Here is a 24,114-nt window from a genome sequence, read left to right on the forward strand (position 1 = left end):
AGAGTAAGGAAAGAAATCATAGACCAGATTGAAATCATGATATCAAGAAAATGGGTGTAGGTGGAAAAAAGTCCAAAGGCTAAACCTTGGGAAGTCAACACTTAGAGATCTGGAAGAAGATTCAGCAACTGATGCTGAGAAATTGCTGCTGTGAGGTAGCAGGAATAGTGAGAAAATGTAGAGTCCCTGAGCCTCATGAGAACTAGGCTGATGAAAAAGGGAGTGATCAACTATCAAGTGCTGCTATGAATAAAATGCCCCTGTGGATTTTAACATGACCACTTATGCTGATGGAAGTATATAGTAGTGGAGTAAAAATTAGCTAAATGCTAAAAGAGTACATTAATAAAGGGAATTATTCAAGGAACCTGTAGATGTCAGCAATAAGATAATCAAGTGGGTGATATTATCTGATGATGGCATTTACTTCAGAAGAGTTGGAAGATGGCAAAGGAGATGAAATAAAGTTCTAAAAGCAATGATTCAGAGACAGAAGGCTACCTGCCACTTATCTACCTCCAGGCATTGTGTTATGTCCAGAACGGGAATCACTTTTTGAGACAGTCTTGGAAAGCAGTATCTTATGTAGAGGAGATGGACAGGGTGGGAGGAATCAAAAAGTAATAGTAATATGGAGAAGGAAGTTGAATATTTAGAGAATATTGATGATGATGGACAATCAATTCCATGGAATCCTGGTAAAACGTTGGTGGTGGAAAAAGGTGAAATGAGAAACTGAGTCACATTAGGCTGTGTGAAGAGTTACATAGGAATAAATATCTGGGTGGTGAGAGAAGCAATAGAGAGAACTCATGGACATCTTTTGATGATGTAAACAGGGATGTGATTGACTGTTTCTTTAGGACTACCAAGAATTCTGTAGGACATTCCTTTCTTCAATTGATCAGTGGATTATTCAGGCTAGGGACAAGGGTACATTTTAGAGAAGGAAATTATGAACCATTCCAGTACTCTTGCCTGGAAAATCCCATTGACAGAGAAGCCTGGTGGGCTACAGTCCGTGGGGTCGCACAGAGTTGGACACGACTAAACACACACAAAATACAGAGTAATTGGACTTTCTCAAAGTGCAACAAATGAGTAGGAGAGTCTAAGCCGAAGAAACACAAAGCCAAACCCAGAAGAAGCGAAGTACAGAGTGTGTTAGTGGAACAGTGATAGGGACCTTAGGAAGTGATGAGGGTAATAAATCTTCAGTGGTGAACATTTACAGATGCTGCCTTTAGCCTTGAACACTGGAAGTTTCTCCTTTCCAAATTTAATCGGAATAAAAGTAAGTTGAGCAGTTCTCAATTCATACTTAGAGCAGCAGAAAAATGTTATTAGAAATAACCCTGGATCAGGGCCAGCCAAACCCTGATCTTGGCAGAAAGATGATTTAAAAATATAGGGAAGTAGCCTACGATTGTGAAAAATACTTTTTACCACTTATTGTATAATATTCGGTAATGTTAGATTTATGTACCATACATGCAACTTAATTTGTTTTAGGTGCTAATGAAATGCATAAAGATAAATAATAAATTTAAAAAATTGTATTATGTACAGGAAGAGAAAGAGGAACCATATTATGAACTGACTAAAAAATATGACTGAAATATCAAGTCTAAAACTATACTTACTAATTTCATATATGGACAAAGGATTAAAAGCATTACTAAAACTATGTTAAGAGAAAGGCAACACAGTGAGAACATTATTGAAGTTAATTATCAAATATAAGTGATATAAGAAAGAAAGTTGTATATGTAGATATATGTGTGCTCTGAAATGGCATATCTTATTTGCTTACAGACGAATTATTTAAAGTTCTTTTTAGAAAATATACATCATGTACCTGGTGTGTGCTGGAAATACAGAGGCAAGAAAAACAGACTGTCCCTCTGCCCTTATAAAGTTAACATTCTAATAAACAAGATCAAAAAAGCAAGTAATTATTAAGGCTTTTGTTTATGGACACCTGTAGACATTTGGATTCTGGCTCAATAATCAAATGTTCACAACATGTTAAAGTAACTCTTGGATTATGTCAAAGGAAACAGCAGAAAATCAATTATGGACTATCTGCTACATTTACTAGAGTTTAATGATGGGAGTTGGTGATGGACAGGGAGGCCTGGCGTGCTGCGATTCATGGGGTCGCAAAGAGTCGGACACGACTGAGCAACTGAACTGAACAGAACACTAGAAAATGCTTAAAATCATAAATTTTATGTGATGTACATTTTATCACAGTGAAAAAAAGTCTTAAAGCTGGGGCCGGGTGCATCACCAATATTAATAGAATATGAAAACTTATATTTTCATAGCTACTACCCTTCATTTATATCCATTCCTGTTATGTTGATCTAAATGTAAATCTCAAATATAGATTTAGAAAAAAAGATGTATTAGTATATTCATTTTTCTTGCCTATCAACTGCGGTTTTTAGAAATATTTTATTCCCCAGACATCATCAGTGATCATCAGTATCAGCTACAATCGTTTGGCAGGATGCTCACTGTGGATCTATACCATTACTTCTCAGTCTTCCAAGAGAGCATGTCAGAATCTACTTTATGTTATACATTTTAAAAGGCCCCACAAAATTCCGACCCACCAGTTCCTTCTCCAGGGGATCTTCACAACCCAGGGATTGAACCCCTGTCTCTCCTGCATTGGGAGGCAGATTCTTTACCACTGAGCCACCCAGGAAGCCCACAGCCATGATTAGAGAATGCAGATTTCCTTAGCGGCAAAAAGTATAGACATATGCAAGATCCGCAATGCAGAGAGCAATATAATTTGTTTCTGGACGAAGATAAGGGTCTCTGAGGGATCCTGGTCCCTAGGCCTCTGCTTGCTCATAGGGATATCACAGAAAACAATTCCAGCACATGCATGAGGGTTTCATGGGTATTACCCCAGAGTAGCATATTTTACTGGCTTACATCAAAAATGGTACTAACAATAAACCATTATCCCATGCCTACCCTATGCTAAGCACTCTAGACACTTATCAGAAATTAACTCAGGTATTCCCCTCAGAAAGCTCATGAGGTAGCTACTATTATTCTTTTCAACTCACAGATAAGACTACAGAGCCACAGACATAATATGTAACCTGCCCAACATGTGCAGCTAGTGAAGCCAGTCTGGCCTAGAGACAGTGCTTTCCCACCTTCTGGGTAGTAGTACTTGGACTGGACTCAAGTCACTTGGATTCAGTCCCAGGTCTGCCCTTAACTCTATGGAACATCACACTTTATCACTTCGGGTCATGATTGTCTTCTCTTTCTTTTTTTTTTTTTAATTAAATTTAATTCATTTATTTTTTTAATATAAATTTATTTAGTTATCTTCTCTTATGCAAATTCTGCTTTAGTACTGCTGCTGCTGCTGCTACTGCTGCTAAGTCACTTCAGTTGTGTCCGACTCTGTGCGACCCCAGAGACGGCAGCCCACCAGGCTTCCCCGTCTGTGGGATTCTCCAGGCGAGAACACTGGAGTGGGTTGCCATTTCCTTCTCCAATGCATGAAAGTGAAAAGTGAAAGTGGAGTTGCTCAGTCATGTCCGACTCCTAGTGACCCCCTGGACTGCAGCCCACCAGGCTCGGTGCCCTTAAACGTGTCTAACTGATTTTGATGCTTTGTATGTTATTTACCTTAGGAAAACAATGGCACAGGGGAAAAAAAAAAATAGCCAAGTACCTTAAGAGAATTGTTATATTTGAGAACTATATTTTAAATGTCAAATAGTCTAGATTACTTAATTCTGAAATCCAAAGAAACATTTATATCTTACGAAGCTGATCGAATATTTTATGACAATTTTATCCCTTGTTGCTCTCTCTAATAGAGATGTAAACAAGTACCAGTCCAAATGAAGGTCCCATGAAATAGAATTTGGATTCCCGTTTGCCAGCACTGGGAAACCCTGCAATATACAAACACTATTCATTGTTTCAAGAGAGTGGTATTTCTCAGGAGATCTTACTAACCACTGGTTTCTTTCATGATTACCATACCTTCTAACCTTCTATGGTTTAACCCTTGAACAAAGTAAATGCACATACATTCCTGAAAACTCATTACCTTCTTGGTATATAACCCTATAGCTGAATTTCTCTATGTATATTAATATACATAATTATATATTTATATAATTTAGACATTATATTGTTATCCTATATCTATGTGCTTGTTTTCTCTCCTAGAATTCAAATTTTATCTAAGCAGGTATCATGCTTTCTCACAAACTTAATGACATTTTAGGAAAATTGTGCTTAACGTCTTAAATTGTTGTTTGAAATTCTATTTATTTTTACATGTATATATGCTTTTTAACATGTTTAGTCAAGGCTTTCTGTGTAATACTTGAATGCATTATTAATTTGCAGATAGGAAAAATATACTTTAAATCTAACTCTCTTGGGCTTGATTACAGTCCTGAGAGTGACATAACATACCTTTTCTCTGGTAATTCCCCTTCTTGCCAAAATTGGAGCTTAGCTTTAGCGATATCTGTATCAACATCATGTGTCTGTCATAGTTTTTCATTGATTTAACTGCTCTGGAGAAACCAAATTTCAAGACAATTATTTTTTTCTATGTTTTCCTAGCTGGTGTATTTTTGTTATATGGTAATGGATTACGCTGCAGTTAATGATGTTTTCCTGTTGATTTATCAGCTACAGTCTCAAAGTCAAATGTTGAGTTCATCATTAGCAATTTTAGAAGATAAATATAATACATATGTGGCATGCTAATGTTTTCTGTAATTTTCTTGAGCTATTTGCCATTGCCTTCTCCGATTTCACTTTTATTTCTGGTCATTTCTCCCTTTAACTGTTTTTATATTATTGTATCTTATGTATAATTAGAAAAGATCTTATGTCTATATTGGAATTCTGTGGGGTACATGCAAACTAACTACTCTGTTTCTAAGGGTCTATACATTGGAAACCTGCTTTTTCCCCCTGTACAACTTGAAAGATATGAATGAAATACTATCACCAGTTTCTGATGTATAACATTTGTGCCCTTTGGTCTGAACAAGTAAAAAATTATAGTTTTGCTGCTAGTAATATAACTGAACAAGGCCACATTGATCTTTGTAGCCACAAATGGATTATCCAGATAAAATAATTTGGTATTAAAAATTATATATAAATTTTACTATTTTCCTCTTTCCCTTCTCTTCAAAAAAAAATCAGTCTTTTTATTGTCCAGAAGAAAGATCTAAAATCATCTTATTCACATAATAATAACTCAATTTACACTTGTTGGTTTAAATTTAGCTTAATTAAGAATTTACTTTTTATTGCTTAAAATAGGAATGGGACCCTTTTTATCAGGTTATAAATGTTTTAAGAATGAAAAAAGTTTGAGTCCTTAAAGTAGAATATAATAGCCCTCATAATTGGAAATTTCCTTAAAATAAAATGTTTGAGGTCTTTTTATGTGTTGTAAAAGCATGTATATGAAGAAAAATAGTGTATTTGGTGAACTGTCAGGCCATTTGCCTTTCCTAAATTAGTTGATGGCTCATCTATTTCAAAGTCTGACCACACTTTAGTGAGATTAGAAATGTATTTCGGATGACTAAATGTCTAACAATCCAAGATATGGGTGTGGAATATTATCTTTTCAATCAAGCTTGCACTTTTTCATAGGAAATTATATATGTTGTTGAGCAGTGATGGTTATATATACATTCCTATATTATGTTTCAAGGACCATATCTTCCACCACCTGGTAGGAATACTGACACTCAATCACAACTCTCCTGAAAGTGAGGAATGCATTGAAAATATAATTTCAATGATAATTCAGACAAGTAAGTGTTACTTTTGTCATATTGTCCTGAAATTTTTTAAACTCCATTTGATTTTGTGTTGTACTGACCTGAAACAGCTGACTTGTAACACCAATCTTAGCAAAAAAAGATAAAAATGAGCTTTTAAAAATGTTTTTATTCACCTCTCTAAATACAATTTAATTTTGAATTACCAGGTAGTACTGCCAATAAGTGGAGAAGGAAATGGCAACCCACTCCAGTGTTCTTGCCTGGAGAATCCCAGGGACAGGGGAGCCTGCTGGGCTGCCGTCTATGGGGTCGCACAGAGTCGGAAACAACTGAAGTGACTTAGCAGCAGCACTGCCAATAGGAAGGGTAAAGTACTCAGTTCAGTTCAGTTCAGTTGCTCAGTCATGTCCGACTCTTTGTGACCCCATGAATCGCAGCACGCCAGGCCTCCCTGTCCATCACCAACTCCCAGAGTTCACTCAGACTCACGTCCGAGTTCGTGATGCCATCCAGCCATCTCATCCTCAGTCGGCCCCTTCTCCTCCTGCCCCCAATCCCTCCCAGCATCAGAGTCTTTTCCAATGAGTCAACTCTTCTCATGAGGTGGCCAAAGTACTGGAGCTTCAGCTTTAGCATCATTCCTTCCAAAGATATGCCAGGGTTGGTCTCCTTCAGAATGGACTGTTTGGATCTCCTTGCAGTCCAAGGGACTCTCAAGAGTCTTCTCCAACACCGCAGTTCAAAAGCATCAATTCTTCAGCACTCATCCTTCTTCACAGTCCAACTCTCACATCCATACATGACCACTGGAAAAACCATAGCCTTGACTACACGGACCTTAGTCGGCTATTTCTCTGCTTTTGAATATGCTATCTAGGTTGGTCATAACTTTTCTTCCAAGGAGTAAGCGTCTTTTAATTTCATGGCTGCAATCACCATCTGCAGTGATTTTGGAGCCCCCAAAAATAAAGTCTGACACTATTTCCACTGTTTCCCCATCTATTTCCCATGAAGTGATGGGACCGGATGCCATGATCTTCATTTTCTGGATGTTGAGCTTTAAGCCAACTTTTTTGCTCTCTTCTTTCACATTCATCAAGAGGCTTTTTAGCTCCTCTTCACTTTCTGCCATAAGAGTGGTGTCATCTACATATCTGAGGTTATTGATATTTCTCCCAGCAATCTTGATTCCAGCTTGTGCTTCTTCCAGTCCAGCGTTTCTCATAATGTACTCTGCATAGAAGTTAAATAAGCAGGCTGACAATATACAGCCTTGATGTACTCCTTTTCCTATTTGGAACCAGTCTGTTGTTCCATGTCCAGTTGTGTTTCTTCCTGACCTGCATACAGATTTCTCAAGAGGCAGGTGAGGTGGTCTGGTATTCCCATCTCTTTCAGAATTTTCCACAGTTTATTGTGATCCACACAGTCAAAGGCTTTGGCATAGTCAATAAAGCAGAAATAGATGTTTTTCTGGAACTCTCTTGCTTTTTCCATGATCCAGTGGATGTTGGCAATTTGATCTCTGGTTCCTCTGCCTTTTCTAAAACCAGCTTGAATATCAGGGAGTTCATGATTCACGTATTACTGAAGCCTGGCTTGGAGAATTTTGAGAATTACTTTACTAGCATGTGAGATGAGTGCAATTGTGTGGTAGTTTGAGCATTCTTTGGCATTGCCTTTCTTTGGAATTGGAATGAAAACTGACCTTTTCCAGTCTTGTGGCCACTGATGAGTTTTCCAATTTTGCTGGCATATTGAGTGCAGCACTTTCACAGCATCATCTTTCAGTATTTGAAATAGCTCAACTGGAATTCCATCACCTTCACTAGCTTTGTTCATAGTGATAAAGTACTAGCTCTCCATAAAATGTATTATGAAGAAAATTTATTTTAAAATAAGTCACAAAGAATGAATGACTCTCCCTAATAATTCTGATGAATTGAGATTAATGAAAACCAGCAGGCCTCGAGCAAGACTACGTGCATAAAAGAGAATATAGTTTACATTGTTTAGTATATAAATCACTGTATATCTGAGAATTACAGAGAGACTTTCAAAATTTTTTTTTCAAAAATAGATACAATAATGTTTGGCTTAACAAAAATATATTCTAATAAATAGGAATAATATAACTCTAGATATTCTCATCAAATAGGCCCTGAAAATTTATGTGGTTACTACATTAATTTTTTAAAGTTTATATCTCTTTTTTATGGGGCCTCATTTTATTCCTTCCTAGTATTCTGCCCCCTTGGCCCCACCCCCTGGCAGTCATGGCCTCTTAAAATCCCAGTAATCCAATCAATGTGATTCAAAATAATTTGAAAGACTATATTATCACCAGCAGCCAATAGTCCCTAAAATATGATACAAGTGAAGTGAAGTGGCTCAGTCATCTCCGACTCTTTGGGACCCCAGGACTGTAGCCTACCAGGTTCCTCCATCCATGGGATTTTCCAGGCAAGAATATTGGAGGGGGTTTCCATTTCCTTCTCCAGTGGAACTTCCCAACCCAGGGATCAAACCCCGGTCTCCTGCACTGTAGGCAGATGCTTTACCGCTGAACCACAAAGGAAGCTAGATATGCTACAAGTCAATTTCAAATGGATGAGTGAAAGCAAAACAAAGAGCTCAAGACAAAAAAGATAGGAATCAGACTGGAGTAGACACTGCATAACGACACCAAAATCGGCAAAAATTGTATAAAGAGGCATCCAATTTCATTAACTACTAGGGAATTATAGAATAAACAGTATGAAATCACCACTTGCTCATCACGATAGCTAAAATAAAAAAGACAAAACCAAATTTCAAAACATCTAGAATTATCAAATATTGCTGATGATCTATAATTTAATACAGTATTTTGGGAAATGGTTTGACATCATCTACCCTGGTGGCTCAGATGGTAAAGAATTCACTGGCAATGCAGGAGCCACAAGAGACACAGGTTCGAACCCTGGGTTGGGATGACCACCTGGAGAGGTAAATGGCCACCCACTCCAGTATTCTTGCCTGGAGAATTCCATGGATAGAGGAGCCTGACGTTACAGTCCCTGGGGTCACAGAGTCAGACAAGACTGAGTGACTTTAACTTCACTTCCTTAAGTGTGAACATAAATACATCCTCTAGTCATTATTTCTACTCCTGAGGTTTTGCCCAGTAAAACTGCATACAGATGTTCATAAGAGAGATGTAAAAAAAAAAAAAATCCACTATTTATAAATATGTTAATTATTTGCAATATCAAAAATCTGCAAACAATTTCAATGTCCAGCAACAGTATATACATTAATACATGTGAGCAAATGAATTCATATACAAAAAAAAACTAAACATAATTTCTTTAGGTCCATTTATATAACCTCCAAAAATAGGAAAAACTAATCAGAAGAGTTATTATTCTTGGCAGGGGGGTAGGAGGTAGTGGGGTGTGGGGCTGATAATGCTCTATTTCTTGATTGCAATGCTGATTCTATCTAGAGATATAACTTGAAAAATAAAGTTTTAAATGTTTTAAAAGCTCTAAATTCATAAAAGCAAAAAGGAGAAAGTTATTCATCTTTCTGGTAATTCAAGCTATTTTTCTTGTAAGATACAAAATAATTCTGGCCAAAGTAGAGGAGCTCATATTTTTCTCTGTGTAGTTATAGTTAATAATAAGGAATTACCTAACTTTTAATTCTTAGTGAAACAAAGCCATGTCGTTTTCTTATGATTTTTAGCAGGAAAGCTTATTTTGGGAAGATGGGACACCATGTTATTGGTGGCTTTGAGGAATGCCAGTAATCAAACATGGTATGTTGGGTCTCCCAGATGGGATTGGTGAAGACAGTGCATGTTGGTTTAAAAATAATGTGAGATTTTCTGGTTCTTGGTTTCAAAATTCAAAATTGTAAGACAGGGAGATAAAATTTGGACCTTAAAATTGTGTAATCATATTTATAGGCCAGAAACAAATAGAGCATTTAAAATATATATTGAAGTAGATTTCCTATAAAATACCCAAGTTTCATTGTATATATTTTCATTTCCTTCTTTTGCTGAACACTGAACTTTGGAGGGTTAAAGGAATGACAATAACTTGACTCTTCCAGAATCTGACCTGTGTCTTTGGGACTTATGATTTTTAATGTGTCCACAAAGGTCAGCCAGCTCTTGCTATTGGGAAGAGACTTTTTATATTTATATTTATATTTATATTTATATTTATGTGCAGTCATTAAATGGCCTCTTTTAGTTTGTATCTGTTCAGCCCAAATAATTCTATGTTCAGCTAGGGGATAGACTAATTTTCTTACTATAAATTCAAAATTTTATGTTTTATTCAATGAAAATTCCATCTCCTTAGACATAAAATGGATAGTCCTATATGTTTGCCTTCTATAGCTATACTAGTTACTGTATGCAGTTAAAAATTTTTTTCCCTTGGACTAATTTTTATAATCAAAAGACCAATATTTTCTGTGCAAATTTAGTGGAGTAAGTTCCTACCTAAATAAAAAAATACTTCTACATGACATTGTAGTAAACAACAATGAATATCTGCTATATTGTCGCATATGTGAGCCAAGGTGAGCAGTGTCAATCAATGGCTTAAAGCCTATAAGATCCGAAAGTGATTATTTTCATTTCAAAGATTATTATCTGTGACATGTGTATTTTAGCAACTTCAGTTCAGTTCAGTTTAGTCGCTCAGTCGTGTCCGACTCTTTGCGACCCCATGAATCGCAGCACGCCAGGCCTCCCTGTCCATCACCATCTCCCGGAGTTCACTCAGACTCACGTCCATCGAGTCGGTGATGCCATCCAGCCATCTCATCCTCTGTCATCCCCTTCTCCTCCTGCCCCCAATCCCTCCCAGCATCAGAGTCTTTTCCAGTGAGTCAACTCTTCGCATGAGGTGGCCAAAGTACTGGAGTTTCAGCTTTAGCATCATCAGCTTTAGCATCATCAGCTTTAGCATCAGCCCAAAGAAATCCGAGGGCTGATCTCCTTCAGAATGGACTGGTTGGATCTAAGGTAGTAGCCTCCCCCAAAACTCAAGTTTTTGAGTCAGGAATCAGTGTCTGTCCCAAGACATACATTATATCTCTCCAAGTAAGCTCATAAGGTAAAGTTAGTCCCATAAAGGGTTCTATGTACTTTTTGGATCCTCTCGATAGTATTGACCACAATTGGTACTGTTTGAATTTTTTCCAAGACTGAGGCAACCCCTCCTGAAAGGGTGCCCTGATTCTCAGCCTGTTCAGTTGGGAGCCCCTGATACAGGGGCAAAGTAAGAGAACAGAAGGCAACTGAAGATCTTAGGACACAAGTCTGGCATGTGTCTTGCAGAGAGAAAAAGAGCAACACATTTGTCACTTCTACCCATTTCTCTTGTTTTCTATGGAACCAGTCTAGTTTTAAAACAACATCATAATTGAGAGACTTCAACTGGCCAACATTCCCCATCTTCCAAAGGATACTGTGGTCATTCAGTATCACAGAAGAAGATCAGGTATGCCTTTTTAAACTGTGGGGATCAAACTTGTCCCAGCTGTTTTTTAAAATACATTTTAAAGTAGTGGTTTTGGAACTGCTAGCTCCCATTTGTAAGAGAGAAAAAAAATGGCATCCAAAGCCATTTCTTCTTTCCACTGGAAGCGTCCCTCTCTGTTCTAGATGGGAGTGTAGACAGATTTTTCACTGAAGCTTTCCTTCCCTGGTTGGAATTAGTCTGTCCCTTACCAACACAGGCACCTTACTCATCTCTCCTGGCTCTTCCACTGAGATGGGGTGGAGATGTGCCAGGGTTAGACCTGATGGCATCCCAGACTGATTTCTAGTTCCTTACCACCAAGATGTTTGTTTGATTTGCTCTTAGAAAGGTGACAGAATTTCACCATCAGCGTGATCTCTAGGGACTCTGCAGATTATGCTCTGGCAACAGATTACACTGTTTACAAACTGCTAGAAAAAATGAGTTTTAAACAAGGAGCTGCCATTGGTATCCCATATTTTGCTGCTTTTTTGAGCTCTGCTCCTCAGTGCCCATGTGCAAGCTAGAGGAAGTGTTCTGGTTCATGGGGCTAGTGGAGGAGTTGGAATAACACCATGCCAAACTGTTAGAGCTAATGGCTTAAAGGTTTGGGGCACAGCTGGTACTGAAGAAGGACAAAAATTGTTTTGCAAAATAGAGCCCACAAAGTGTTTAGTCACAAAGAACCTAACTATATTGATAAAATTAAGAAATCTGTTGGTGAAAAAGAAATTGATATGATTACTGAAATGTTAGCTAATGTGAATCTGAGCTATAATTTGAATCTTTTGTCCTATGGAGGATGAGGAATAGCTGTTGGCAGCAGAGATGCTATTGAAATAAACTCGCAGGACACCAGGGCAAAGGAGTCTATTAATAGCATAATAGGTGTTGCTCCCTATTCAAGGAGGAATTTCAGCAGTTTGTAGCAGATTTTCAAACCGTAATGGAAATTGGTTGGTTGTGACCATTAATAGGTCCCCAGTATTCAGTGGAGAAGATGGCCCAGCTTCATGAAGATGTCATTCTTCAGTGGTGCTACTGGAAAAATGATTCTTCTCTTTAAATAATCAATCCTTCTATAAATTTCCTATGCAATTAGAGGCATCTTGAGTGAGAGAGTGAAAATTGCTTAGTCATGTCTGACTCTTTGTGACCCCATGGACTATGAAGGCCATGGAATTCTCCAGGCCAGAATACTGGAGTGGGTAGCCTTTCCCTTTTCCAGGGGATCTTCCCAACCCAGGGGTCAAACCCAGGTCTCCCACATTGCAGGCAGATTCTTTACCAGCTGAGCCACAAAGGAAGCCCATAGAGAAATTTTGCTTGTTGCTAGTTGAATTCTTTTTTTCTTTTTTATAATTGAACCTAAGATACTGTGTAAATTTCAGGTGAAAGTGAAGTCACTCAGTTATGTCTGACTCTTTGAACTATAGCCCACCATTCTCCTTTACCCATAGAATTTTCCAGGCAAGAATACTGGAGTGGGTTGCCATTTCCTTCTCCAGGGGAACTTCCTAACCCAGGAATCGAACTGGGGTCTCCTGCATTGCAGGTGGATGCTTTACCAGCTGAGGCACAAGGGGAGCCCTTGTAAGAGGTATCTTACCTCAGTTTTATGTATACCACATTTGTTTTAATTAGCCTTCATTTGATTCAGTGAGTTCTTATATTTAAGAAAAAAAGATTTACTTTTAGAGATCATAGGCATTGGATTACAATTTATACTATAGCTGTCAAAAATCTATATGCCTTCTACCTCTTATTAAGGAATCATCATAGTAGTAAATAGGATGTTAGTGGTCATTTGGCATCAGAGGACATTACAGGAATTCCTAACTGACTGCTAATCATGAATTCCATACTTTTGACTAAAATATGCTAATTTAAAATAAGACTGCTTGACTTCCAAACCTACTTCTTAATACAGTTTCTTTAGTCTTTGATTAGCCCAGAACTATGTTGGATTCTGAAGATTTTCTGGGCAAAATGAGACCTCTTTTCCCAGCTAATCTCATCTAGTTCTCCAAGTCTCTCAGAAGGGCAAGATAAACAATGTGAACAGAAATTTGTTAGTTTTCCAGTATTCCTCAATATTTTATGATAATCACTAGGCTATTGATTGATTACTAATGACTCATCTATTCTGTGAGGTCAACAACCTTACCTTTGATATAATATGATATTAGGTATATAGTTTCCAAGTAGATACTTATTGACTGCTGTTGCTACTGCTGCTTAGTTGCTGAGATTCACCTTCAAGTTAGAATGATCACTTTGTAGAATGGGGATCATGTATTTTTATTTAAATTAATGAGTGATCTGACTTTGTTATAATATAGTAACTTCAATACATTCTAGATTATCCTTTAAAAAAGTACATTTTTTTAAAGGCCATATTTAATTTTTGCTTTGTGTTCTTGTCCTTATCATACTGTATGATAGCAAACCACAAAATTGGGTGACCTTATCTTCAGCAATTAACATACGTCTGGAAATGGAAAAAAGTCTTGAAATTCTTATAGAAAAACTAGAAGCATAATCAAGAAATCTGTAAAAAAAATTTTTTTGCTCTAGATGCAGTTTTTTATTTATTGTTTAATAGGAGCGCAATTACTTTACAATGTTGTATCGGTTTCTGCTGTACAACGAAGTGAATCAGCTGTATTCCTTCCACTTAGACTTCCCTCTGCTGCCCATCCCATCCCTCTAGTTCACTGCAGCGCACTGAGCTGAGCTCCCTGTGTTATACAGCAGCTTCCCACTAGTTATCTATTTTACATGTGGTAGCTAGTGTATGTATCGGAGAAGGCAGTGGCACCCCACTCCAGTACTCTTGCCTGGAAAATCCCATGGACGGAGGAGCCTGGTGGGCCGCAGTCCATGGGATCGCTAAGAGTCTGACATGACTGAGCGACTTAACTTTCACTTTTCATTTTCATGCATTGGAGAAGGAAACGGCAACCCACTCCAGTGTTCTTGCCTGGAGAATCCCAGGGACAGGGGAGACTGGTGGGCTGCCGTCTATGGGGTCGCACAGAGTCGGAGAGGACTGAAGCGATTTAGCAGCAGCAGCAGCAGCCGCAGTGTATGTATGTCAGTCCTACTCTCTCCACTTGTCCCATCTCGTTTTCCTCTGTGTAGACACAGTTTTTGACTCTTAGAGATAAAGTTGACCCAGACCAACAAAGACCCTGCTCCCACAGAGTTCACTTCTGAGTGTGTGTGTGTGTTTGTGCATGTATGTGAAGCTGTATGAGAGCAGGAGGGCAGTGGGGAGATGTGTGTAGGGATGTAGAGGAGTAATCATCACAGCATGACAACAGTCTGCATCCTTTGAAAGACATATTTTTATGGCTCCCAGTGACAGTCCTCAGCTCCAGGTGGCAATGCCATTTCCTTCCAAAAGTCTCTCTGGGGTCCTGGAACCTCTGGCTTTACCAATCTGCAAGGTGCATCTGCTGGGTCTTCTTAGCCCCACTCTTAGGGACAATCGAATGGGGGTGAGTCACATCCCAAATTGCTCTTAGTTAAAAGCAGTTCCTCTATTTCTTCGCATTGATCACTGAGGAAGGCTTTCTTATCTCTTCTTGCTATTCTTTGGAACTCTGCATTCAGATCCTTATATCTTTCCTTTCCTCCTTTGCTTTTCACTTCTCTTCTTTTCACAGCTATTTGTAAGACCTCCCCAGACAGCCATTTTGCTTTTTTGCATTTCTTTTCCATGGGGATGGTCTTGATCCCTGGCTCCTGTACAATGTCATGAACCTCTGTCCACAGTTCATCAGGCACTCTATCCATCAGATCTAGGCCTTTAATTCTATTTCTCACTTCTACTGTATAATCATAAGGGATTTGATTTAGGTCATACCTGAATGGTCTAGTGTTTTCCCCTACTTTCTTCTATTTAAGTCTGAATTTGGCAATAAGGAGTTCATGATCTGAGCCACAGTCAGCTCCCAGTCTTGTTTTTGCTGACTCTATAGAGCTTCTCCATTTTTGGCTGCAAAGAATAGAATCAATCTGATTTTAGTGTTGACCATTTGCTGATGTCAATGTGTAGAGTCTTCTCTTGTGTTGTTGGAAGAGAGTGTTTGCTATGACCAGTGCATTTTCTTGGCAAAACTCACAGTAATCCAAGTCTATGCCCCAACCAGTAACACTGCAGAAGTTGAAGTTGAACAGTTCTATGAAGACCTACAAGACCTTTTAGAACTAACACCCAAAAAAGATGTCCTTTTCATTATAGGGGACTGGAATGCAAAAGTAGAAAGTCAAGAAACACCTGGAGTAACAGGCAAATTTGGCCTTAGAGTATGGAATGAAGCAGGGCAAAGACTAATAATAGAGATTTGCCAAGAAAATGCACTGGTCATAGCAAACACCCTCTTCCAACAACACAAGAGAAGACTCTACACAGGTAAAATTTTTAAAATAGACTTTTTCTGTAAGAGGGTACTAAAGTCACCTTAAGAAAAAACAAACAAACAAACAAACAAAAAACACCCAAACTTGGAAAGACTAGCAATTTCAGAGTCTTAAACAAATCCCTTAAATTCCCCCTTACAGATAGATGTGGTAAAAAAAAAAAAAAAAAGATTTTTCAAAGAAAAAGTATTAATAGAAAAGTCTGAACTGCAAAAATTTATCTTTGAATATTATAAAATGAACTATCTGTTAAAAAGTTGAAAACTGAAGCACTCTGGCTTTAATGAATTACAGCATGACAGATAATCTTTTCTGCACCGCCTGAATATATCAATGTTATGTTAATAATCATGGAAATTAGGGATAACTAATGAGAAAAGGAAAAGAACACAATGAAAATGTGTAATCTCACCTACATTTATAAGGGTCTGATTAACACCAAATGCAATTAAAATATTGAATTCTCTTTCAACATGTCATTTAATGGAGCAGCAAGACCAGGACAAGGACATAAACAACTCCATTTCCTGCCAGGGTTTGTGTTCTGCTTGTTCTGAAAGAGAGGTGTAGAGATGAAGCTACTTGGCTTAATTTAATTCCTACTGAACCTTGGTAGTATCTTCACAGAAGGAAAAAAAAAATAAAACTGTTAAGTGTAATTTTTAATGAAATTTATTGGTTTAGTACAGGGGCTATCTGTCTCTGAAGCAAGGGGCTAGGAATAATCTTCACCACATACTTCTCTAGGTACAAGTCCGATGGCAAATCCTACATGAGACATAGAGTCAAAGATGAAAGGTTTTGCTCATCATCTGTTTGATTTGAGGTCATTTAGCAGGTCCTCTGGCTTTCCTGATGACTCAGTGGTGAAGAATCCATCTGCCAATTCAGGAGACATGGGTACAATCCCTGGGTGAGGGACATTCCTTGGAGAAGGAAATGGCAACTCACTCCACTTTTCTTGCCTGGGAAATCCCATGGACAGTGGAGCCTGGAGGGCTATAGTTTGTGGGGTCACAAAGAGTTGAACAGGACTTTGTGACCAAACAGCAACAACTGGGTCCTCCACGGTTTGGAATGCCATTTACAGAATCAATTTATTTCTTTCTTTGCAGAGTTAAGAAAATTAATTGATACTCTATTCATAAAGTGCTTAGCCCAAAGAAGGACACTGGTTACAGCCTTCAGATTATTTTTCATGTTTTCCTAGATTTTTCTTGAGTATAATCTTCTATTCATGACTCTTTTTCAGTGCTGACAGTCAACCTACATTTAATGACTTCAATCACTGCCAGTGCCAGTTCTTCACTGGCTAAAGAACTATCTAGATCAGAGCAAGCTAGTCAAAGGCAATTAGGTTAAAGACAGGTTGGCCAGTGCTATTTTTTGGCTAAAACAAACATAGGACCACACAAACAAGGCTAGCAATTTTATTACGAATAAATGCTATCTAATTTTTGTTGCTGGCTCAGTAAGTAAAGAATCTGCCTGCAATGCAGGAGACCTGAATTCAATTCCAGAGGGAAGATCCTCTGGAGAAGGGAATGGTTATGCATTCCAGTATTGTTGCCTGGAGAATTCCATGAACAGAGGAGCCTTGTGGGCTACTGTCCATGGGCTCACAAAGAGTTAGATATGACTAAGGGCATAACACTTTCACTTTCAGTGTCTTCCAAACTTTAACTTTGATGCTCTCTGAGGTGGTTTTAAAACAATTCCTAGATTTTTTGTTTGTTTGTTAATAATTTTACTTGATTATCATAAGTTTTATCCTACTCTTAATGTTATGCTTATCTGGATATACTCTCTTTTGTTTGAAATAAAGAAAATTCTGAATGCCTGATTAATGACTGAGAATACTAGGATATAAAGTCACAAAGATGGCATGCCTTTGGTTACATAAAGTGTATATATATGTGTGTGTATATACATTCTGTATATATGTGCATATATATGTATATACACACATACATCTTATATACATTGTATATATATGTTCTATGTGTAGTGTATGTACAGTCTACATACATGTATATATGTGTGTGTGTATATATATGTATATACACACATACATCTTATATACATTGTATATATATGTTCTATATGTAGTGTATGTACAGTCTACATACATGTATATATATGTGTGTATATATATTCTGTATATATGGGTATGTGTGTGTATAAATATATACATACTTTGTATATACATTGTAAATATATAAGGACATATGTACTGTGCTTAGTCCCATCTGACTCTTTGTGACCCCATGGACACAAGACTAGACTTCTTGTGTCTAGAAGCCCACTAGACTTCTCTGTCCCTGGGGATTCTCCAGGCAAGAACACTGGAGTGGGTTGCCTGCTCGAAGGGGATCTTCCCAACTCAGGGATCGAACACAGGTCTCCCACATTGCAGGCAGATTCTTTACCTTCTGGGACACCAGGGAAGCCCAAAAGGACATATACAAAGATATTAATAATAACAATAAATGGATGACATTGTAGTTTTTAATATGCCTTTATTAATTTGCATTTCTGGTATTTCTCTAATAAGCAAGAAATAATAAAATATTTTATTTATTAGGCACATTATAAATTATTATTGGCCATTTATTCCTTTTTACATTTACAAATAACACAGAGTAAGAATAATTAGACAGAAATGACTTAGGAATTTTTATAAAGGAAAATAGAAGTGGAAATAAAGATACTTTAATAATTTTATAAAATTAGGTTGATACATTTACAGCATCCTATCCATGTTTCTCAAAGAATAAAGCTGTTACAGAAACAAGCTTTGGAAATACTAACCTTTTGCTGTATAATCTCTAGAAGAAATTTTAATGTTGGCCACTATGTTTTATAACATATTGATTTGGAGCCAATTCACTTTAGAATTTTGTTCAACAAAGACTATTTTATAGGAATTTTAGTTTGGTGTTACAGTTGTTTTTTTTTTTTTTTTCCTTAGCAAACTTGTTAGATGGGAGATATGGACATAAAATTCATCAGTTTATAAAATAGAAAAATATACATATATATGTACCTGTGCATATGTGTGTGTGTGTGGAGAGAAAGAGTTCTAAAACACTGCTAAGAACATTAAATGAAGAACATTTCAGAGACCAACTTCTTTTGTTGCATGTGCTTTTCATGTTAAAATATTTCACATATATATTCAAGGAGACAGGTTTTATTGTCCTGCCATGTGCAAATAGCACCATTGCAATCTGTAAATACACTCTTCTTTACTTTAGTGTTACTTTAACAATTCAAAAGCTTTTCTTTTGGTGTCCATTAGTTTTATTACAGCACTTTAAATTCAATATATTTTTGAAAGTTCTCAATTTATTTTCCAAGGTAAAAGGTTTATAAATTGAATTTTATCTTCCCTTGACATACGTTTTTTCCTGTAAAGTGACAATAAAGGTTTTTCTTTTCGTAGTAAAGCTTTTAGTTTGTGCTTGTTAATTTCTTATTAGATAGGCAATAAAACATTGCCAAATAGAATGAATAGAGTTCAACATTCTGACTTAATTTTCAAATGCTTGGCTATTCCCTGACTTTATATTAGAGTTAGTAATTGAAGGACAAGTAAGCTTCTTGTACATTATTCATATACTAAACCTTTTTGCATTAATGAAAAGTGCTGTTATGTAACTTTTAACATTAATTCTGCCTTAATATTGTAAAAATATATGTAATGAAGTTTAAACAAAAAGATACTCAAATCTTTTTGTGGAACAAGTGGTCCAAATTAATTCACAAATTAAGGATATACTGTGTTAAGTCATCTAATGATGAGAACAAAAACACCTTTAAAAATTATGTTCAAAGGGATGGAGCAAAAATATACTTTAAATTTAAATTTTTAAAGTAGTGGCATTGGCCGATGGGGATTATGAAATACAAAGATGAATGAGAAAATAGCCCTCCTCCCAATGAATATATAGCCAAGTACAAAAGATAGAGAGTAACGTGTTTTTCAATGTACAAAAGGTAATAAGAAACAGAAGAGATAAGCTGGAAAGCTCCAGAGTATTCATAGCAAAGATGGCCAGAATGAACTAAACTCGATTGTTTATACCAGGCCCTGCATTTTATACCTCAGTGAATATTCACAGCCACCCTATTCAGCATGTCCTATTTTACTCATTTATAATGAGGAACTAAGCTCTAGAGAGTTGTTTGCCCAGGTTCATATGGCCATTAAGTGGTAGACTCAAGCATATCCATCACTTCTAAATATTAATCTCTGATATTCTACTGATATTTCAGCCAAATATTATTAGACCAATTACTGGACATTATTCCAAAATAAAAGATATAAATGGAGACAAATTTCATGTGTAATGAAGACATAATTAAATATTAGAATATGCCAAGGTAAAAAGTATACTAAAAATATGTAAAATATACTACTGAAAACATGCAACACTCCCTAGGGGATAGCCTTCAGAAAAGCAGTCTTTTAAGCTGTTTTAGTACCTTATTCAACATTGCATATATTCAATATGTGTGTGTATGTACATGCCCACACACATGTGCAATAGTGTAGTTCAGGAGTGAATATGGCCCAGCAGACATGAGACATTTTAAGTGATAAGATGCTATGTGTGCAAACGACTGGAAACATGAAAAAACATAAATTGTTTAGAAGGAAAAAAAAAAACAAACTAGGTAATGTGGTTGGTTTTGGAGAAATATAAGCAGAGTAAATATAGAGCAAGAAAATGGAATGTTAAACTGGGATTAGACTGGGAATATTTCATGGACTTGTCTTAAATTTCATCTTCTAGGAGGCAGGAGCTATCATTCATTTTTAAGCTATTGTTGAATTTAAAAATGAAACAGGAGAGCCTGAAATTGGGCGATGTCAGCTTGATGGATAGTCACTGAAGTGAGAAATATTTCAGAATAGAACTCATTGGGCTTGCTGATGGACTGGGAGTAGAAAGGAAAGGGATTAGATGAGACAGTTGAAGACCCTACTGAGATTTTTAGCTCAGTCAATCCATATGAGCTAATGCCCTTACCATGCAAAGAGAAGACAGAGGAGGAACAAGTATGGTAGCCAGAGGAAGGACTAGAGGATGAGAGCTGAGAAAATACTAAATTTGGTTTGAATTGATTGAATGTAATGTAACTAAGGAAGAACCAGAAAGCTTGAGGTAATGGTTATGTCATTAAATTTCCTTTGAATACTGAAGGATTTAGGATTTGCAAATATAGAATTCTTACAAAAGTACAAATTTCTTAAAACTTTAATATGTTAGTTTTCTGTAAAAATCCTCAATTTTTTTTGTTCAAAATCAACTTTAAAAGTTAGTTTCCTCTCTTAAATAGAGGGCTCAAATTGTGCATGTATTTTCTTTTGATACTATGTCTATTGAATAGACTGCAATTTCTTTCTTTTCCACATGAATGAGAAGTTAGAAAAAATGATTTCAGAGTTCATTTCAAGGCATCATTGAAGAATATATGATCACATTATATTAGCAATGATGAGGAAAAGAACAAATTATTTTTGAGATAATATTTATTTTCCAAAATATTTTACAAGGGAATCGAACTAAAAATGAAAAAAAAAAAGCTTCAATTATTATGTTAATGCAGACATTTTTATTTTGTGCTCTCATGCTTCCTGTAATACAGAATGTTTCAGTGTATAACTTTAAAAAATATAAAAGGAATAGTTTGCTAATCTTCAGTTTCTTTATTTAATTTTTCAAAATAGATATTATTGTGTGTTATTTGGCACCACTTTTTAACTTAGGTGAAAATTTTGGCAATTTCTTAATATAATAGAATAATAATAAATGCTGAAAATTCTGTAATACTGTGTTGCATGATATGACAAACCATTTTTAGACGGTTGTTTCTACATTGAGTTGTGATTTACTCATTAGACTGTCTCTGAATTACATTATACTTAAAGGAGCAATGTCCTTATTGAAATTAAGAATTATTTGTATTGGACTGTGGTCCCTTTTTTCACATTCTTATAAAAAATCAAATACTAAGCTTTCTTATTTAAAATCTTAAAAAATTTTTTTTCATCTCTTTTTTGCTGTTGTTTTTACAGAAGTCTTAAATAGCCTTCTAAATAGATCAATCTATCTGACACTTTCCTTGTTTATATTTAGTATATGTTGGGCATATAGCCTTTAAGGGCTTGAAAGTGAAGGTTTCTTTATAGTTCCTAAAAATACAAAAGCCAAGTTCAACTAGTCTAAGTCAAAGCTCTGTTGTTTCTGTCCCTTGCAAACACAGCTTGACATGCTGACATTCATTGGTGGTAAAGTGAGATTTGAGTATTTTTACCCCGACAATCTAAAATATTTACACTCTAATTTCAGGGAGAGTAAGCCTTCAATGGTAAATGTTAAAATGGGGTCTAATTGAGAAGCAAAAATAAAAGTTAGCATCATTGGACTTTAATGGGCTTTGGAAGTTCTCTGGACATCACTAATTATTCTACTAATATTTCTGCATCCATAGTATTCATTTAGTCAACAGAGGGGAACGGTTATTTAGGCTTTGAGAAAATTAATGTGCGGACCTATTCCCCTGTATGATAGAAGCAATTATTTGGTGATTTTTCTCTTAATGTTGGCCACCTGTGTGCATTAAACTTTCCAGATGAGGTCTTAGAAATTCCTAAGTGGTTTTCTGTGTCCTAGTTTTCATTTAAAAATATAATTACAGTTAGTATAATTATAATATTCATTTCTGACTTTCATTTTTAAAAACAGTTGTAGACATAACTTTCTTGATTTTGCTCATAAAGAGAAACTCACAAAAGTCAGTGAATCAAATCTTTCAGTGTCACCTCTGCCAGATAATAATGGCTGTGTCAGGAATCCAATAAAAACTTTTTATTATAAAGGAGCTGATGGAATAAATAAAGTGGCATTGATTATTTAGTAAATTTGGCTCATTTAGAATTTTTACATTAGATCAGATTTAACTTTTAGACATTAGTTTAGCCAAATTTGTTATATGCCCCCTTATTACAATGTAAAAAAAATGATGGAGTAGATTTATAATTTTTTTTCCCTTTCATAGACTATTTCTATGAATGTTTTCCAGTTTTTATGGATACAATGCAGATTATATTTCTAATAATTTATTTATTTAAAAAAATCTCTTGGCTGTTTTACTCTATTTATACTTGAGTTCACTAACAATATCTTAAGCTAAGTATTTCCTTCCAATCTGGTTCTTATTCCTCTAGAATATGTGAAACCTAATTTTCTCTCTGTTATTCAGTATACTAATACTCTTGTACCATATGCATAAGCTTCTAACAACTTCATCTATGAGTTTTTTTATTTGTTATTATTTTTTTACTTCTAGAAGATATATTTTACTTATGTTCAACTAATCTCATTTTATTTATATTTTTAAAATATCTATTATTTAATGAAACATATTGAACATTTACATTATACTGTTTTCCTAATTCAGATATCTAAAGCCTTTGTGGGTATGACTTTGATTTTCTATCTCAATGGACTCTCTTTTCATGATACTTGGTTTCCTGTTCATTTTGAGAACTATCTGACTTTAACTTTTCATCTTTATTGGAGTTTATTTGTTAGAATTACTTGAGGCATAGATTGTAGATAACTTTTTTGAAAAAGTGTTTGCTTCTGTGAGAAAGCTAGACTGTTATCATTAAAAATCAGATTCACAGTTGTGGTTCTTCTGTTTATTCAGGTAGAATTCAGGACTACTGGATTTACAAATTGATAACATTATGATTTATCCTTGAGTTGAGGAAATCAGTGATGTGTGAATAAAGGCTGCAAATGCTGATGAAGGTTTGTGTTGGTTATAGATTGAGTCTCATTAAAGTTTGGGTTTCTTTGCTTTCTGTGTTTTCTCCACTGCATTCAACATTAAGGTTTAACAAGGCAGTTTTCTTTTTACTTTTGGGTGGCAGTGGCAGTGGTGGCTGGAAAGGGGAGATAAATTCTCATTCACCTTTAAAATTCACAACCCCATGGACTGCAGCACGCCAAGCCTCCCTGTCCATCACCAACTCCCAGAATTTATGCAAACTCATGTTCATTGAGTCAATGATGCCATCCAGCCATCTCATCCACCTTTAGCATTCTTCAGAGTGGAGTTTTATTAGACTTACATCTATGAGTGGGCCTTGATCTTGCCTCCTATTCTCTGAGCCACTCAAGACCTCATAAATTAAATTTTAAGTTCACTTGGATCAACAGAAACCCTGTAAGTGAACTTACTATCAATACTAAACTGTCTAGATCCTTGTTTTCATTTAGTTTTTGACTTTCATATTTATTTTCTTATCTCCTTGATATGCTTAGGAAAAATTA

At 36.1% G+C, this 24,114-nt stretch overlaps 1 protein-coding gene and 1 pseudogene across 8 annotated transcripts in view; both read left to right on the top strand.

Annotated features, from left to right (window-relative positions):
• PCDH15 (protocadherin related 15) overlaps positions 1–24,114 on the top strand; it is an 874,191-nt gene that overhangs the window by 765,387 nt on the left and 84,690 nt on the right. The gene's annotated exons all lie outside the window — the stretch shown is intronic.
• Positions 632–12,405, top strand: LOC120873897 (annotated as a pseudogene).

This window comes from Oryx dammah, unplaced genomic scaffold, assembly GCF_014754425.2.
Source record: "Oryx dammah isolate SB20612 unplaced genomic scaffold, SCBI_Odam_1.1 HiC_scaffold_14, whole genome shotgun sequence".
NCBI classification, from domain to species: domain Eukaryota; kingdom Metazoa; phylum Chordata; class Mammalia; order Artiodactyla; family Bovidae; genus Oryx; species Oryx dammah.